Genomic DNA, 20,095 nt, shown 5'->3' on the forward strand with positions numbered 1-20,095 from the left:
GGAATGGTTACAATTATATACTATAGTAAAAAAGTGTTCTGTTTCAGCGAGTATGCAGGAGAACTGTTATAAGATGCTTACCAGGTGGTACTTAACTCCTCATGTTCTCCATAAGCGTTATCCCACCCTCAGCGCAAAGTGCTGGCGAAACTGTGGCAGTTGTGGCACGTATATGCATATGTGGTGGTCCTGTCCACTGGTGCGTTCTCTGTGGACCCAGGTGGCACGATGGTTGGAGCAGCTACTACAAGTCCCTGATCTCTTAAATGCTGGGTTCATGCTCATTAGCTTGCCGCACAAAGATATGACTAAACACCAAGCTTTATTATGTCAACAGGTTTTTATTGCTACCCGAATGGTTATTGCACAACATTGGAAGCAGCCTGTGATTCCTGCACTTACACGAGTACAGCAAAAGGTTCATTACATATGTCGGATGGCGGCAATCACAGCGGACTTACACAGAACTTTAACCCTCTTTCGGGATACTTGGAAACCCTTTCTGGACTGGGAAAACTTGGACACTGCCTAATCTTATTAACTTGTGATGTTACCCCTCTTAGACAACAGAACTCTAACAGAGTATCTGCTCAATCATCAGCAGCGGTCCGTTTTAAGTGGCCATTACTTATACGTCATTAGACAGGAACTCATGGTGAGGGAGGTGGGGGGATGGGCAGGGACTGGGGATAAAAGATGTTCATTCCGTTTGAAAATGTTGAAGGACAATACGTTTGTCATGTGTTGCTTTGTTGTTCACCTTTGCTTGTCTTTGCTTCAACACAATAAAATATAAATTTAAAAAAAAACAACTCCCTAGCACATGTACCTTTGGGACACTCCCTGGACTTTCCCCTTGTCGCTACTGAATGCAGATCAGTTCTTTCACCAGAAACATGTTTGTTCATTCCCGTTGAATCCCTTTCAGACAGGAACTCTATAGACTTCCTCCTTGAAGGGCAGTCATCCTTCTGACTCCCAACAGAAAAATCCACTTTTTAGACACTTAAGCTAACTCTTTGGTAAAACACTAGAAGGTGAATTGTAAAAGCCCGATGCACGCCAAAAGCAGGAGCTACGCGAATATGTTGGGCTGCCGAGCGCCAAGCGGATTTTAAAAGCTGCCCAGATAAGCAAGTATCTCCTGCTGCGCGCACAACCTTTTATTTTTGTTTTTCAAAAAAGGGCAGGGCATGCATGTGGTCTGAGCGAGGACTAGGCATTCCGGGATTTTGTTTTGAAATTAGCGTGTAAATACTTATGCAATCTTATGCGTGCCGGGGTTCTCTGCTACCTAAATTTATTTCTACTATGGATGGCGTGTAAGTAATAAAATAAAAAAATCTAGACATGTCAGCAGGGTTTTAAGGGTCCGGGCTAACAGGGGAGAAGGGAGGCTATTAAACGTGGGGGGGGGGGGGGGGGGGGAAAGGGATTCAAGAAGGCCGCTGTTGAGCAGTCTGCGTGAGCTTCGGCGTTTTTCCTTCTTGCTGTGAATAGGCTTTGCCTTTTACCAAATGCCGCATAGAGCCCGGAAACGTAGGGCAAAGGAGAGGACTTACCCCGCAGTTCTTCAGGTTTCCCCATTTCAGGTCCAATGGATGTCCACGTCCAGCGTGGGAGCCGATCGGATGTGCTGTCCATGGGGGAGGAGGCTGGAGAGGAGTTACCCGCCTCTCCCTCGGACCTATCGACATCTCTGTCTCCAATCCTTAGGGCTCCTCTGGCTAACCCGGCTGCCTCCAGAGATCAGGGCGTGCTGTCGGAGGGGGTATATGCCAATGATGCTGATGCCCTGCGAGTCCGTGTGGGGTTGGGACGTCCTGAAAACGCTGGAGGAGAAGCTGGAGATGGCCATGTTTTGGGTAGTGCTGGCTCACCGAAGGAGGGAGATGTTCAGAATCAGGCTGAACATACTCTTATCTCAGTCTCAAGCCCGTTAAGTAAATTCTCAGAGCCTACCCTGGTAAGACCTAAACTAATTACTCTTGATTCTGTCTGGGAGGTTATAGTGAACTTGGGGACTTCTATGACTTTGCAATTTAATCCTGTTGTTGATAGAGTAAATAATATCGAAAACAGAGTTACCTTGTTGGAAAATTCAAATCTGTCTTTTTCCACAGAAATGGTGGCAGTGAAACAGGATATGCTAAGTCTGAAGCCTAACCAGGATTTGTTGATAAAAGAGAATCAACAGCTTCAAAATAAACTTGAGAATCTGGAAAATGCAATGCGTGGGAAGAATATTCGCTTTATAAATTTTCCTAACCTTCTTCATATTACAGTGAAGGATATGTTTAGGAAATATCTCTTGGAAATTCTCAAGGTTCCTGAGACGGCAGTACCTCTACTATTAAAATCATATTATCTACCTCCATTTAAAAAAAAAAAAAAAAAAAGACAATTAAGAAGGTGCCCAGGGTACTGATTCCAATAATGCATTGGTACAAGCAGCCACAATGGTGGTCACTTTTGCATTTGAACTTGACCGAGATTGGGTTTTCAGATTATTTTTTAAGCACCGCACTGAAGCTTTTTTCCACTTAAGTATCAGAGCATATCCAGACATTTCCAGGCAGACAGAGAACAGAAGACAACAGTTTCTTGTGATGAGACCTAGAGTTTTACAGATTGGGGCTTCTTTTGTTTTAAAATTCCCATGTAAATGTTAAGTAAAATATAAGGGTCTCTCATATGTATTTTTTACTCCTCCTCAATTAACTTTTTTCCTTTCTGATAAACCGGTCTTGCAGTCTGTGGGTAATGATTTAGTTCAGTCTATGCCTCCTCTAGAAGGTTGAGTGCCTATATATTTTTTCATACCCGCTGTATTTTTATTTTAATTCATTCTGGGCATTTCTTTAATAATAACTGTTATTGGATCCCTTATTGTGGACTCATGGAATGGAAGAAGTGTATGGATTTCTCCTTTTTTTTTTGTTTGCCTTTATATGTAATATTCCGTTCTTCTCTTCCTTTTCTAATTCAAGATTGTTTTCTTGAAAATGTATTTGGAAAATGCATAAAGAATTAAAAACAAAACCTGGGGGGTGGGTGGGTTTGGAAGTCCTATCCCTTAACTGGACGATCTGGGAACGAACTGGGAAAATGGCCAAGGGCGCAAGCACGCGCCTTTTAAAATCCCCCCACTTATGTGGCAGAAGCTTCATTTGCATGCATAGGCGAACACTCGTTTAAAATTGCACATATATGCACACGTGCTCAGCTTATTTTATAACAGGCGTGCATATATGCGGGTATGTTATAAAATAGCTGCATCGCTGGGCGCGATGCGGCAAACACGCGCACATGTGTGCCCACAAGCCTGTTGGAAAGTTACTGTCTAGGAGGAATATGAGACTAACCCCACTGTTCACCACTCTGTGCCTTTGGTCCTGATCTCAAGATCTTTTGGGATCAGAAGAGCCCCCTTGAATCCTGGGTGCCCAAGTGCTCCTCCCTTGAGCCTTAGCACACTCCTAGAACAGGAAATGGACAAGAACATGAGCCAAAGTGGACTCATGAGTTTTATGAAACAACTATTCACTGGATATTTCCCACTGGGGAGTGTCAAGGAACCATATAGGCTCCCATTATGATATCATTATTTAGTGTCTGCAAGGGCTCTGATACCTCTGGTAAGGGATTTATTTTCAGCCTACTTTCCAAAGGGAATGAAGTCTTATGAGAACTACATGTGCATTTTTGGGTGTGTGTGCAGGTGCTTCATCCTTGGTAGCCTACTGTCAAGAAATTTTGAGGATATGTTAGGCAGAATAAGAGGATTCTGACCTGGGTTGGGGTTTTTGGACTAGGGGCATGCACACACATGCGTCTCAAACAATTGAGATGTATTAGATCTGGGTGTAATTTCTTTCCGTCAAAGAATGCACATGAATCTACGTTCACTGGCAAGCATGAAGATAGCCTGCGGAATCTGTTTCCTCCTTCTTCTTCCTCCTCCCCTTTTTATCCTCTCACCAAACAGTGCCATTTCAGAAATGGCTTTCGGAAGATATCCAGGAGAACGCCATCATACCGCTGCAGCACAATAATGATATTTGAGGTGGTTTTTATAGATCAATGGACTATGAAGCAATTTCATAAGCAAAATCTTCTTCTTTTAACTTTAACTTCTTTTAACTTAAAAATTTTCAAAAAACAAGTTGTGCCCATTGTTGAAAAAAAATGTCATTGTCCTGCCAATCCAATACTAATAATGCTCTCATAGCCTTTGCAATGAAATACTTAAGCAATAAGGGAGAAGAAGCAACACATTTCTGCAGGATTACTGCATGCCCCAGCTGACTTGTGAGGAATGGCACCCATATGTTTCATGGTTATTTACTGAGTGACTATATATCACGAGCATACAATTGGGTTAATTTAGGTTTTCAACTACCAAAGGATAAGTGCCTATAAATGCATAGATTGGAGTGTCTTACTTTAGTTATGAAATATATGCAGCTAATGCAAAATACGACTGGGAAAAGGCAGAAATCATTAGATTAAATTATATCCTAGCTCTTGCAGTTACTGGAGCTGATTGATACTCGTGTGATCACATTTAGCCAGTTAGATTAGTCAGTTTGTGCTCAGAGTTGTACAACCATTTCTGGTGTTACTATACAGGGAAAATGCTACTTTGATGAAATGGCCAAGATTACGCTCGGCTTAGATTTTTGTTTGATTTTTTTTAATTTGGCTCTAACTCAGGCTACTTCAAAACACTAATTTTTCTTCTGGGTCAGCTGATATTTGCTTGGCTCACATTAGTTCACTCAGTGGTCCAGGCTCACAAGATTTCTTGTGCTCTGATCACTCGCCTACCTAATCTATGAACACTGGCAACGACCTTCCAAGAGCTTGATACAAAGAGGTCAAGTTTGGTACAATATGGCATCTAACTTCTCAGACTTATGACACTTTAATCTGCCAAGTTTTCACAGTATTCTCTAAAACAAAGGGGGCTATTTATTAAGCTGAGGTAAAATTAGGCATTAACGTGCAACTTTCGTGCTAGCAGCACAGATAAAGATGAATTTTCAAAACGTTACGTGCATAAAAATTACGCGTATTCCGTATTGTGTAAATATCCATAATATGCATGTATTTTCACTTTCATGGCACATATACATGTAAAAAAGGGGGTGGTCTTTTAAAATAGCACATACATTTTCCAATTTACTTGCACATTTTTACACCCGCTGATTACCTGGCCTAAGTGAGATCAAACTTGTTAATTGTATACTACTGGCTGAGTGGGAGGTCTGGATGAACTGAGGGGAGTTCAGGCTGAAGAACCAGGAGGGTCCTGAAGACCTGGAGAAGGACTGGACAAACCAGTGGACTAATTAGTTACTCATGCGAGTATATTTTAAAATATACCGATTTACGCATGTAAATACCAACTCACGCAAGTAAGTCTTACTTTATTTTCGCATGTAAAATATATGCATGCAAATTTAAAAAATAGGTGGGTAAAGTACATGCACTCAATGCTTTAAGATATGTGGTTTCAATGCATTGCATGCATTTGTACATTGGCCTACATAGATGATTATGTTGCGGGGTAAACATGCACATATTTTGTAATATGCGCATATGAGATACACATGTTATAAAATACTATGGTAAACTTATGGGTGGCCACATGTACACGTATATATCGCCGCACGCATTTCTTTTAAAATTATTTTCCCTATGCCCAATATACTAAAGTGTGAAATACTCTGTGTAGCTAGGAACCTCCCATCCGCAACCCCCGTTCCCCGCTTCCAATGCGTACCCCTTCAAATGACTATCTCGACTGAGGCAAGAAGATGCTAATGCAAAAATGTTACTACACCTCCCAAGAAATAGATACATTTTTGCATTACTGGGTGGGGTAATGTTACGTGTCCCAGCCTCCCAGGAAATGTGCTCGGGCCTACTCACCCCAGGAATCCAGCTGTAAACCATGGTTCACCTTCGCTTGCGGCGGTGGGAAGCCACCTCTGTCCCCAAGTGCCTGCAGCTTCCTCTGCCGCTTCTGACTCCTCCGCGGTTCCTCACTGCGCCTAGCGGGCCTCCCCGTGTGGGCCGCAGAGTGATGCCGCCATCCTGCTTCCTCCAGGCCCTGGTTTAGGTGCATGCGCATGCAACTCTCACTCTCTTAAAGGGGCCTCAGTGGGAAAGTACGGAGGGCCTCTGTATATAAGGCAGGGCCCAGCCACTTGTTCCCTGCCTTGGCAACAGGTCTCCACGTTTGTTCGTGCTCGTTGCCCATTGTTCCTGATTCCTGTTCCTGTTATTGTTCCTGGCTCCTTTACTGTTTGTCCCTTCGTCTCCTTCTTGATCCTTGGACTGACCCTCTGGTATTGACCTCTGCTACGATGGACTCCGCTTGGACCGATCCTCTGGTATTGACCTCTGCTTCGTTTGCCTACGCTTCTACTCATCTCCTGGCTCTGACCCTTGCGCTATTCCTGGTACCTTGCTTGCTTGCCGCTTGCCCTGACTCCAGCTTGCCTAGTACTCTTCTTCAGTATCCTACGGACTTGGCCTCTCAGGCTTCGGCCTATCATTACCTGGATGCCTCCTGTTCTACCCTGTTCCTGTCGGTGTCCAGGTCTCTGGAACCCTGCCACATCTGGACCATCCTTGGTCCTCTGAATCCTCTGCTGGTCCTTGGCCTTCCCTTGTCTTCACCAACTGGGAGTTGTCACATGGAGGCCCACCTAAGACCAGCCGGCCCCGGTACCCAAGGGCTCAATCTGCGGGGAACATGGGCTGGTATTGGCGAAGCTCCAGTCGGCCTCTGTCTCTTAGCTTGCTCCGCCTTCCGATGGTGGGGACCCATAGGGCTTGCCCTGCGGGTTGCGTCAACCCAACCTCAGGCCAAGGGCGCAACAGGTAAAGCAAATTGTGTGGCTTAACATGATTTTCAGTAATGAAGATTAATATTAAATGAGCTGCTTTGCATGAATTTGTATGTGAAGCTTATTAAAATATTTGTAGTGATAATCTGATTTTTTTTTTTTACATTAACCATAATCAGTGGGGAATACCATTAATGAAGCAGTTTAATGTGCTAATGCAAGCATTCAATGTTCATTAATGTATTAACACTCTTTAGTAATTAGACCCTTGGGTGTACAAAAATAAAGCAACAGACATTTTGCCAACTTATAGTGCATATACTGTAGCAAGGGATATATCTTAGTTTATTTAATGTGGCTTTACATTTCCTGGGAGGTTCTTGATTTATTAATAAGCCTGTTTTAGTGAGTTCTAATAGAGCTCTTTTTATTTTATAATGTGGTTGATTATGTCACGTGTATGATATTTGCATTGTTTTTATGTTTTTAGTTTTACCGCACCTTGAGCACTATTGGAAAGATGGGTAAGAAATCAAAATGAATACATAAATAAAATATTCCCTAAACAGTGATAAGTTAAGATAAGCTCCAAGTACTACAGCTTCAGGAAGTGCTGCTTCTCTCCCCATTCCAGAATGTTTCTACCTTGGCTGCAGCTTGGCCCCCTTTGAGAAAGCATACCTTCACAAAAAGGGGAAGAGGAAGCTGCTTCAGCTACCCAAGGAAACAGTGGGCTGGTGTTCCTTATTTTGGGGCAAGATACTTATTTGTGTGTATTTGATTATTCTGTAAATGACTTTGGGTTGAACTTTGGTTTAAGGAAGGCAGTATAGAAGCACAGCATAACAAGAGATCTAAAGTGATTTACAGATCTGCCTTTGGTTTGTCTTGCTGTAAGGAAAAGCTGTGCAAGATATTTAACACCAACAAGGGCAACTCAAGGCAATCTGCTGCCTGTGGCGGGGACTGAGATGGCACGGTGCAGGTCAAATCACCAACAGATCTATACAGTAAAGTGCGGCCGCGGTTACCCTGCTCCTAACTCGCCTTCTACTCACTTTCCGGCCGCGTTAGCCCTTCCCGCGATACACTATCCCCTTTAACTCATCCCTACCGCCTCTTAAAATCCCCGGGTAACCCTTTCCGCACTCGGCATGTATATTAAATGTAAACGAGCGAATTAGCTATTCCCTCCCATACAGTAACGCGCGCCCCGACTATCGCTTTTTTACCCTGCCATTTTGCCGCGCGTTTACCCTGCTAACTTACCGCCTACCCTTACCCCTGCGTTAGAGGCAGGGGTAAGGGTAGGCAGCAAACTTTCCCCCAGCCCCCGCTCACCTGCCGTGGCGCGTCCGGTCTCCGGTGCAGCCCCAGTCCTGTCCCCTCCTCTCGAAGAAAAAAAAAAAAACCCCGTAAAAAAAGTAGCAAGAGAGCGAGGGGAGAGACGGGCAATCCTACGCTCGGGCCTGCCAGTCCCTTGTCCTCTCCTCCCGAAGCAGGGCGCGAAAAGCAGCCTTGCTCCGGGAGGAGGGGGCAGTTTAAAGCGACGAAGCGACTTACTTTTGCAGCCCCCCTCCGGACATCAGTGACGACGACCGGGCAATCCTAGGCTCGGGCCTGCTAGTCTCTTCTCCTCTCCTCCCGAAGCAGGGCGCGAAAAGCAGCCTTGCTCCGGGAGGGGGGGGGGGGCAGTTTAAAGCGATGAAGCGACTTACTTTTGCAGCCCCCCCCCTCCGGACATCGGCGACGACCGCGGCTCCTGCCTCCAGCCTCCAGCTGTCAGACAGACGCATCGCACATGGGAAAGCGGCCCCTATGCGTGCAATTGGCTGCTCAAGACGTGACGTCACATGCCGTGACGCCAAACGTCGTGACGTCACGTCTTGAGCAGCCAATTGCACGCATAGGGGCCGCTTTCCCACGTGCGATGCGTCTGTCTGACAGCTGGAGGCTGGAGCCGTGGTCGTCGCCGATGTCCGGAGGGGGGGGGCTGCAAAAGTAAGTCGCTTCGTTGCTTTAAACTGCCCCCCCCCTCTCCCGGAGCAAGGCTGCTTTTCGCGCCCTGCTTCGGGAGGAGAGGAGAAGGGACTAGCATTGCCCGTCTCTCCCCTCGCTCTCTTGCTACTTTTTCGGTTTTTTTTTTGCTTCGGGAGGAGGGGATAGGACTGGGGCTGCACCGGAGACCGGATGCGGCCAGGGCAGGTGAGCGGGGGCTGGGGGAAAGTTTTCCGAGCATCGGAGAACATAACTGTCCACTTCCTGGTACCTGTCATTTCAAATGTCATTTGAAATGACATTTGAAATGACAGATACCAGCGTGGCCGTGAAGCGTTAGGCCCGCGCACCCAGGATACTGTATAGGCGCTCTATACAGTAAAATGGGTTGCGCGGGCCTAACCTTCGCCTAACGCTTCGCAGGCGCGGCATGCATTTGCATGCAATTTGAAGAGAGTATCGAGCGGTAGGTGAAGAGAACTGTGTATGCGGGGAACGAGGGTGCGCCTGGCACTGCCGCACTCTTTCTAACGCGGCATAACTGTATCGACCTGTAAGTGAGTCAAGGCAGAGGGGTCCCCACCCTTGGAATTTGGCTGAGCTGGAGTCCCTTTCAGTGCTTTGAAATGCTGGGGAAGGGAGGAGGCAGGGGTCAAGATTCCCAGATAAGTGGCAAATACAGTGACAGTGATAATATTTCTAGGAAAGCTGGAAAGCCTTCCACACTCCTCAATGATTTGGTCTGTATTTGATCTGTCCTGTAAACCGACATGAAGTTAACACGAATGTCGGTATATAAAAGTGAATAAATAAATAAATAAATACATACATAAAAAATATCGCCGGATTCCCATCCTTCCTTATCATCTGTCCCGTGGGGAAGTGGCAGATGGGTGAATGGTGGGAGTATGTGCATGTCATTTCAATACAGTCTAGTTCCCTCTCTCAGGGATGATGCAAGGATATTAGGTACCCTAGACGAACCTTGCATGCCCCCCCCCCTCCAGCCCTCTCTACACATGATTAAAAGTTATGCATTTATAATAGATTTTACATGAAAAAGGACAAAGTACAGTCTTCTCAAATAACAATCTCACAACAACACATATATTATATTTATATGCACTACTGCGGTGCTAACCAGAAAACCCTGCAAAAATAGCAAAAAAGACACTTGGTACCTACATGGTATTTGGTTTATTATAACAAGGGTAGAGTGAGGCCCTCAGAAAGCCATGAGTAAACTGAATTATACTTTCAATATAGTAAATCTCCCAAACCCAAACAGCACTGTCTATATTACACCAGGGCCTAAAACACAAATACACCTCTTATTAAGAAAGCAGAATAAGACAGGCTGTTGTAGATCCCAACACAGAAACTACACACTAGCAGAATACATCACCTCAGTCACACATACAGAACATTGATAGACCATCACCAAATACAGAATAAAGAGACCATAAAGTATAAACAGAAACATGCAGACAAAAACTGGAAACTGAAACAAGCCAGACCCTGAATGTAGAACTACAATGGAAAAGCAGAAATTTCATCAATCCTCATAAAACATTAAACAATAAAATCAAGAAATATAAAACATCAATCATTATAGCAAACCATACTAATAAAAAGAATGAATAATTCAAAACAGCTGATGAATAGAATCATGCAATAATTCAAAACTAATATAAAACTTAAAACAAAATTCCTAAGCACCAATAAAATATTTCAAAACAGCAGACACATCAAATAACACTCAGTAATTAAAACTAATAAAGATTTAAAAAAATTCCTCACTCTCCATACCCAGGAACTTTTGATTTCCAGTCACTCTGAATTAGTGAGGGGTTAGGAATGGCCTGCAAACTTTCTCCTCTCTCTCTCATACACACACACACACTATAATACACACATTCAATCTCTCTCATGCTTACTTATATTCTCTCTCTCTTATATACTCACATATGCTCACTCAACACTCTTACATACAGGGGCAGCTCAAGGCAATCTGCTGCCTGAGGCGAAGGATGAAATACCCCCCCTCCCCCTCTCCCCATGGCCTGGTGCAGGTGAAATCACCTCCTGATCTAAAATAGAACTCTTCCATTTCCTATTGCATGCTTCTTACTTTTCTCTAGGATCTGCCCCCGGGGGAGTGAGAGGTTGGTGAATGGAGGGAGTGTGACACATTCTCACTTAGAGCTGATACAAGGGTATTAGATGCGCTAGATAAACCTTACAGCCTTTCATTACCCCTTCCCTCCCCTCTCCACATAAATAAATGTGTGCATTCTTTTCCATTTTAAAATGTATTAACTTCCCCAACCTAAAAAGGCAGATTGCATACGGAAAATAGGCAAAGTACAATCTTCTGAAGTAAAAACATATATAACATATTTTGTAGGTATTCACTGCAAAAAACCACACTTTCAATAATAGTTTTATAGACTAAAGCCCGGGATGTGCTGTCGTTTCTCAGTTCATTTTGATTAATGCACATTTAATTTTCTAGTGCTTGCTAATTTTTGAGTGCACACTACAACAAACAGAAACAGAAAAAAGACATGGAAAAATCCCCCAAACAAAAAAAAATTAGATTTTGCTGGCTGCACAGCCTTACTCTGCACTAACCAGCTCGTTAGCCGACAACTACTTTCCTATGCTTCGCTTTACTTCACCAGCCCCATATCCTTTCCTGTCACACATCCCTCACCTTTCTCTCTTTTACCTTCTACCCAGCCTCCCATTACTCCTCTGCCACCTGCACCCTAGCCCCTCACCACCTTCACAGACCATCCCTTTCCTCTGTCTCTCACTCCTTTCACACTTCTCCACATCATCTCTGGACACCTCTCCACCCCCCATGTCACTTCCCCTAGACCATCCAACATACTCTTACTCCCTGCCCACTCAATCATTAAGTTGCTGCTGTTTCCCCCCCTCTCCAGCTCAGGGACCCCGATCCCTACCTTCTCTCTCAACGCAGTCTCCAAGTTCTTGCCCTCTTCCCCTCCCTTTATGCCGGCTCTCCCACCCTTTCCCCCCAATCCCAGAGTTTCCTGTTGCCTCCCCTTATCTGCTTCCCCCTTCCTGAGTCTTGTGCTTGTTGTGGCTGCTGCATCCTCCCCTCCATGCCCCTGTGGCTTGTCTTGCCACCAGCGCCTCTCCTCTCCCTCCCGCGGATTCATAAATCTTGCCGGCAGCCAGGGGAGTCACCAGGTCAAGCGTGTGAGACAGGGGCATGGAGGAGGGAGGGAGCGGAGAGCGCAGCCACAGGGCCCGGGCCCCCTGTTGGTTGAGAATGAGACTGACCTGGTCAGTGGAGCCTCCTCGCCCACCTACAGCCGCTCGGGGAAGGGAGGGAGCTGAACTTGATATCTGATCTGTAAAGAAGGGAGGGAGGGAGACGGGCTGGCTGTTTCAGATTAGTCCCGTAGAAGGGGGAAGAAGCAAGGGCTAGATGGATGGATGCAGCCGAGGGCTGGCCTTGAGGAGTGGCTGACTGCCTGCTGGTTGCAGGGAAAACTCTTCTTTTTTGCTGGCAGAGTTTGCCTGAATGAAGGGAGAGGGGGCTGTGGCAGGAAGGTTTCAGGGGGCAATTTTGCTGCCTGAAAATCTTGGCACCTGAAGCGGCCGCCTCACCTTGCTTCATTATAGAACCGTCCCCTGCTTACATACTCACTCTTACAATACTCACATTCGCTCACTCACTCTCACACTCACACACATGCTTGCTCTCACTCTTAATCATACACTGTTACAAGAGTACATTTACTCTTACACATGTACTCTGTTACATACTCGCTCTCTCACTCTTACACAGTCACTCTCAGTCACACATTCACTCTCTCTTACACATCCATTCTCAGTCACACCTGGGCCTCTCACTCCTTTTTCAGCTGCCTCCAGTCCTGCTGGGCCTCACCTTATTTCTTCAGCCGCCAGTGAGCTGGGCTCCTCCAGTAGCCCCGCTGGGCCTCTCCTTTCTTCTTTGGCCACTGGTGGGTTGGGCTCCACTAGCAGCGCCATTGGGCCTTTCCTTGTTTGTTTTGGCTGCCGGCGAGTTGGGCTCTGCCGGTGGTGCCGCTGGGCCTTTCTTTGCTTCTTCGTCTTCTTGCGGGTTGGGTTCCGCCTCGAGGCACTTGCTACTCCTTCGGCCACTATAGGTTTGAGTTCCACTAGCAGTCCTGCTGGGCCTTTCCTTATTTCTTTGGCTGTCAGTGGGTTGGGGCTCATTCAGCAGCCTCATTGGGCCTCTCTCCTCAGGGCAGAGGCGTTTTTGAGTGCACTTACTGCTGCCCCAAAATTTAACAACCTGAGGTGACCGCCTCACCCTGCCTAATGAACACCAAAGTCCTAATTATATATTCATTAGTATTACTACATATAAAACTAATTGTTTTTTTTAATTCCTAAGCATAAAGAAAAAAGATACATGCTTACATTAAAAAAAAAACTGTATCAGTGGCTTCTTGTTCAGTTTTCACTAGGAGTCTGTACACAAGTCTACTAATTTTCATACAGGTATATAAATGAGAAAATGTAAATACTGTACAATATGAACAATTTCCAGTTTTAGATGGAAGGAAGTGTGTAACCAATTGAGACTAACAAAATAATTCAGTCCTGATATCCGGTGATCCTATGTGCTAGAGGAAACTTATCACTCCCACTTTTAAAGCAGCTTTTGCACTAACTACATCAGGGGTAGGCAACTCCAGTCCGGGAACGCCACAAACAGGTCTGGTTTTCAGAACATCCACAATAGATATGCATGAGATATATTTGCAGACATTGGAGGCAGTGCATGCAAATATACCTCATGCATTTTCATCGAGGATATCTTGAAAGCCAGACCTGTTTGTGGCACTCCAGGACTGGAGTTGTCCAGCCCTGAACTATACCTTTAGAGAGCTCACTACAAATGCCAAATAATTTTGTGTCAAGAAATATCTTCTCAAGTTTATTTTGAAGTGATGACATTTACTTTTCTTCTGTAAGCCCTAGTTTTTTCTATTAAAGAAATGTTCAAATAGTTCCTCACAGAATCATGATTTACATCTCGTCAAGCAGGATCAAGTCATTTCTTAATCTTCTGTATCCTAAGCTGCATAGTTTATCTAGTCTGTCTCAAAGAGGGCCACCATTTTGCTGGCCCTCTTTGGAACACACTCAACTGTTGGTTTGCCATTTTTCTACTGTTGAGATCCATATTCAGACACTTGGCGAGTGGCAACTTACCTGGGTAAGCTTAGCTTTCGCCGAGATATTCAGCAGGAGACAAGTCCCCAACAAATATACCCGGTTGGGGTTAAATTTTAATTAAGCTTCCCTGGTTAAATTTAATCCTGCTCTCCACCATGACCAGATCTACCCAGCTAAATCTAGTTAGGTAATACTGAATACTGGCGCTACCCAGCTAAGTTTAAGCCTTGCCCCCGTAATGCTTCCCTGCTGCCTCTTTTTTTTTATCCAGGTAAGTTTTAGCCGGGACAAGAAATTCAAAACCATGGGCTTGTCCGGCTTAGCTGAAGAAACCCACTGAATATTGACCTCGGTAATGTCCAAAACTATGAGCAATATTCCAGGTGTGGAGGGATGAGTTGGTATCATCACCTCTTGTTTCCAGCTGTCAATAGCTTTTTATGCACCATAGGATCCTCTTTGCTTTTTTGAGAACTGCCATGAATCATCTTTCTTCACTTGATGTTGTTGGAGATAATCACACATAGATTCTCCTCTTCAATAATGACCCTGAGGATTTATTCTTTTGTTGTAAATTTAACTACTGAAATATTACGTACTGCATTATATTTGTAACATATCAATTTTCTGTTTTACAACATGTCAGAGCTACAGTGAATAAGTACAAAAAGTGTTATAAAGCTGATTGATGGATGGCTCTTCATCTGAGATTACATAGCCTATCAATACTGTACTCTCTCTATACCTTTAGTTGTACAGGCTGACCAACCCATCAAAAATATCTAAAGGGTAATTTAAAAAGTGTTACATGTGTAAAAATTAGCATTATGGGTCTGATTTTAAAAAGCATTTACATGCGTAAATCTGGGTTTTACGCATGTAAATGCACTTTACTCGAGTAAGTGGGCTTTTGAAAATTGCTACAATATATGCCATTGAATTGTCCATAGGATTTATTCGCATAAGTGCACTTTACGTGAGTAAATGGCTTTTGAAAATTGCTACAATAGTAGTTACATTTATGCGCATAACTCCTTTGAAAATTACCCCCTATATGCGTGTAAGTAGCTGCTATACGTACAGGGCCTGATTTTAAAAAGCATTTACTCGAGTAAAAACCAGGTTTACTGGAGTAAATTCATTTTACTTGAGTAAGTGGGTTTTTGAAAATTGCTACAATATATGCCATTGACTTGTCTATAGGATTTACTCACATAAGTGCACTTTACTTGAGTAAATGGCTTTTGAAAATTGCTACAATAGTAGCTACATTTACGCATGTAACTCCTTTTGAAAATTACAATACAAATTACTTATCATCATCCATAACCTAATCCATAACAAAACCTGCTGGCTTTCTTCCATCTTATATCTATATACTCCATCGCATATTTTAAGATCTCAGAACCAAATGTTACTTCATATACCATCTCCAAAATATACCAGGCTGGTCATCACCCGGGAAAGATCATTTTCTATTGCAGGCCCCATCATGTGGAATACTCTTCCAGCACAAATCCGTCTTATTTCTGATGTCAAAGAATTAAAAAAGGCACTGAAGACCCATCTTTTCAATCTTGCTTTTCCAGAATACTCTATTCTTCCACTCCTGTGCTTCCTCATTTTATCTCCGTATTCTATCTCTCCCCCCTTACCTTTGTCCGATTTTTGCTTTTATCCTCTTTATTTAATCAGTATTTATGTTCATTCTATTTTATTTTAATTCTATTGTGCTTATTTTAATTGCTAGATTGTTTTAAGTATGTATTTATTGTACCTTGGAGGGCATGGTATATAAGTATTTTTAAATAAAAATAAAAGAAAAAGGTTTGTCTTTTTGCAGATGATATCAAAATCTGCAACAGTGTAGATACTCAGGAAGGTATGGGTAACATGAGGAGGTCTATGATGAAGCTTGAGAACTGATCTAGATTCTGGCAGCTAAGATTTGATGCTAAAAAATGTGGAGTCATGCATTTGGGATGCAAAAAAACAAGCAAGCAGTACAGCATAGGGGTTGAAATCCTTCTATGAATGAAACAAGAATGGATTTGGGGGTGATCATAACCAATGTGGATAAGTTGACGTTAAAAACCAGAAAGGTGCTTGAGTGCATACAGAAAGGAATGATAAGCAGAAAAATGGAGGTGATATTGCCCCTGTATAAGTCCCTTGGTTCTGGAGACCGAATATTCAAAAGAATATAAACCTGATTGAGCTGGTCCAGAGGGTGGCTACTAAAACTGTTAGTGGTCTTCGTTCTGAAGCATATGGGACAAACTTAAAGATCTAAACATGTATACCATAGAGCACGGCTCCCAAACATTTCAAATTATCATGAGGGCGGGGGGGTGTCCCCTTAGAGTTTCCTGAGTGGGAAGGAGGGCATATCTGGTCCTTCGATGATGAATGGGAGAAAAGAGAGTTCCCAGGGCTGGCAGATAACATGCCAGGAAAATGTTTTGAGATTCCGCAGACGTTGGTCATCCTGCCATATCCCAGACAACCCTTCCCATGCATCTGCCCCCTGAGGTGTGTGTGCATGTGTGGCGCACCCCCTCCTTTCCCTTTCCACATTATCACCGGCAGCACTGCGGTAAATAATACCACCTTTTCCTGTGGCGCTATGGGTACGAAAGTGTGTGGCGCGGCTGCAGTGCGGTGGGCAAAACCGCAGCGCCGTGATGTGGCCAGCAGCCCATTTTTACCCCCACCTCTTTTTTTTTTCATGACTCATCATTCTGCAGAACGATGAATCTACGGGAAAGTGACTTGCAGACTCTCAACACTTTTATTTTGCCTGGAACTTAAATTTGACCTTTTCTTTTGATTCATGGAGCCCATCAGCAACACAGTTATGGGCTTTCTCTTTTTCACTCCTGGTTTTTTTTTTTGTTTTTTTTTATTATTATTCAGCGCACAGTATCAAATGCTTTAGTGAAGTTAGGTACATGATGTCCACAGCTATCCTACCTGCCAGTTATTTTGACATTTCTTGCAGAGAAAGCTGTAATATATTGTAGATGTTCTGCTCTGACAGGAAAGACCAATTTCTTTGATTATGAAATGTCAAATCCTGTAATATTGACTTTTTTTTTTTTTTTTTTAGTAAACACTGTAGTGCATTGTCTCCGATTACAGGGAGGTGTTTGTTCTGATCAGTAAAAAATAGGATAAGGTAGGCCTATTTATGAATATCGGTTTTTTTTGGTTTTCATAGTTTTATGATTCTGACTTATTTAGCCAGACAGGAGTGAAAAAGAAGAAGTTACATTTCATAATGGATCTAACTCACATTAAGGTAATGAGGCTCATGAAGTTATAACCCAGGCCAGCGCGGTGCCATTACCAAAGAGCTCTGATTCGCCGACAGGATAGCCATGCACCCAATTTCCTAGTGTCGTGCCACAACCTCATCTCATAGAGATGTACCCCTAAAAGTCAACAAAATGTCTTCACTCACCGATGCAGGAGATGTTTCTCGTATGAGCTGGCTTTCAATTTAAACTTTTTTTTTTTTGCTTTTCATTTTAAGATTTAGTAAACTTCTCTTTCTGGTCATCTCTGACGAAGTCTGGGCCCTTTCCTGCTTCTTCTGCTGTTTCTGCTCAGAGGGTTGATACTCACAAGGCTTTGTCCGGGTTCACTTTTGGAATTTTACCCCCAAAACCGAGATTTCACAATTTCTCCCTGCTCCCTGGATAAATTTTATCGGAGGGACTCGCTACCTGGGCAGAATCTAGCTGAGTAGAAAGAGAGCGCCCGGGGGGATTCCAGGGGCAGGCGGCTAACCTTTGGCCACTGAGGGAAATCTGACTGGAAAAATCGCTTTCCTAAAGTTATTGAGGAAACTTTAGCCAGGTATGGTCAGTGGATCACTTAAGCTAGTTCAGTTCTGCTGATGATCCAGGCAACTTCATTGCTCATACTGCTGAATATCGCCTTCTCGGGGCATCTGTAATAAACTCAGACCTTCCTTTTCCTGGTTTGGCTCATGTGAGCTGATGCTCCAGTGTGAAGAAGGATGGGGCTCGGTTATACAGTGTTTTGGGGAAATCACCAGAATGCCCTTGGAAGCATGTTTAAAGTCTGCCCATAACAACTATCTTCAGATTTATTTTTCTATTGATTCTTAGAGCCAGGGGGTAAAATAATTGAATTAGTGTAGAGAGCGATAGAAAATCACAATAAGCCTCACTAAACTATGACCCTCATTGAGCCATTGCATAGCACTGACACTTCAGGCAAACTAGGAAAGATAATGGCGGTAATGAAAGGCACATTTTGATCTGTTCTCCCTGCAAAAGTTGTTTTTTCTGCATGGATCAATACCCGAGTCAGAAATTTTACAATAGTAAAGAATGTGAAATCAGGTAGCCTGGAACACCTTACCCTCAGAGGTTAGAATTCAAGCATGCTTGGGACTGTTACGGTAGGCGGAGTAAGGGCAAAGGAGGGAGCTGGCTAGAGGTTAAGCCTGGTTTACTAGGGTAGACTGAGACAAATGGGCAGAACCGGTCGGCTTTTATCGGCTGACAGTGATTGTGTTACCATGTAAGTGTGTCAGAGTGTTTCACACAGCTTGTTTAAGATAATACTGTGTGTCCTATGAAAGATTTCTGTTATATGAAAATCATTCTATACAGCTTGGAAAATAAGGTTATCCAGATCACATGAGATGACAGACATCCATCATGGTGCTTGCCTTACACTCATAAAGGTGAATTTTAAAAGCCCGACACGCATCAAAACGGGAGATATGTGAATATGCTGGGCTGGCACACACCGAGTGGATTTTAAAAGCCGCCCAAGTATGCACGTATATCCCGTGAAGCGCACAAATGACGTTCTATAAAAGGGGTGGGCGAGGTCTGGGTGGGGCAAGGACGTTCCTGGACTTCACCTTGAAATTTGCACGTAAGTGCAACTTTACTTCTGCTATGGATGGCACGTAAATCATAAAACAAAACAAAAAAACACTAAACACATCAGCAGTGTTTTAAGGGTCAGGGATAATGAGGAGAAGGGAGGCTAATAAACTAGGGGGATTTGGAAGTCCTATCCTTTCCTTGGGCAAACTGGAAACAAACTGGTAAAACTAGTAATGGCATCGACCTGCATGTGTTTTAATATCCCTTCACTTAGGTGGTAGAAGCGACATTTGAACATATAGGTGCGTGTCCACTTAAAATTGCGTGCACATATGCATGCGGTCAGGCTATTTTATAACATGCACACATGGCCGAATCCTTGGGTGCGAGCTAACCAGCACATGCACATGTGTGCTTGCGCGACTGTTTAAAAGTTTCCGTCATAGGGAGGATAATTTCTTCCCTGTGTGTACAGACTTTATAACTTGTCTAAGCAGATCTCATGCCACATTATTTCAAAGCAAACTTATGTGCATATGTTCGCTTAGAGCATGTTTGAGTAAGTGGCCTGGTGGGCACACAAATTACCGTGCACAACGTTACACCTGATCTTCGCAGGGGAGAACTTCTGCATGTACGCTTATGCACAGCCTTTTTAAAATAGAAAATGATATTCGGAAGTCTCAACTCGGCTCCAACTCCTCACCCCCCTGCCCCCTCCCCTGGGAACGCCTCTTCCCACTGCGGGTAAAAGCACGTCCAAAACCGGTTTTTCGCACCTACTTTTATGCGCACCCAGTTTGGGCTAATTTTAGAATGGCTATTTACGGGCATAAAATCAGGTTAGAAAATCACCCCCATTAAGTCTGTGGGAGAGGTGTAACCTCAACAACCGACAATAAAATGTTTCCGCTTCTACATCTCTCTTTCCCTGAGTTCAGTCTAATGACTAAAACAACACAGAACCACGTGGCCCAGTTACATGAGAGTGCCAGGAGGCTTTAGAGGGAATGCGGGTGACCTGTCAAACCTTCCGCTCTGGCACAAGAGACAGATAAACAGATTGGGAGAAGTGGAAAGAAAGCTTTGGCAGACAGGCTTTGTTCTCTCACCCTAACCTGACAGTTCTGCATCACTGCACTAACTGGCCAACCAGCT

The 20,095-nt window shown here is 43.9% G+C and overlaps 1 protein-coding gene across 1 annotated transcript in view; it reads right to left on the minus strand.

Annotated features, from left to right (window-relative positions):
• Positions 1–20,095, minus strand: part of LOC115087101 (cysteine-rich motor neuron 1 protein-like) — a 661,264-nt gene that overhangs the window by 232,925 nt on the left and 408,244 nt on the right.

This window comes from Rhinatrema bivittatum, chromosome 3, assembly GCF_901001135.1.
Source record: "Rhinatrema bivittatum chromosome 3, aRhiBiv1.1, whole genome shotgun sequence".
Taxonomy (NCBI): domain Eukaryota; kingdom Metazoa; phylum Chordata; class Amphibia; order Gymnophiona; family Rhinatrematidae; genus Rhinatrema; species Rhinatrema bivittatum.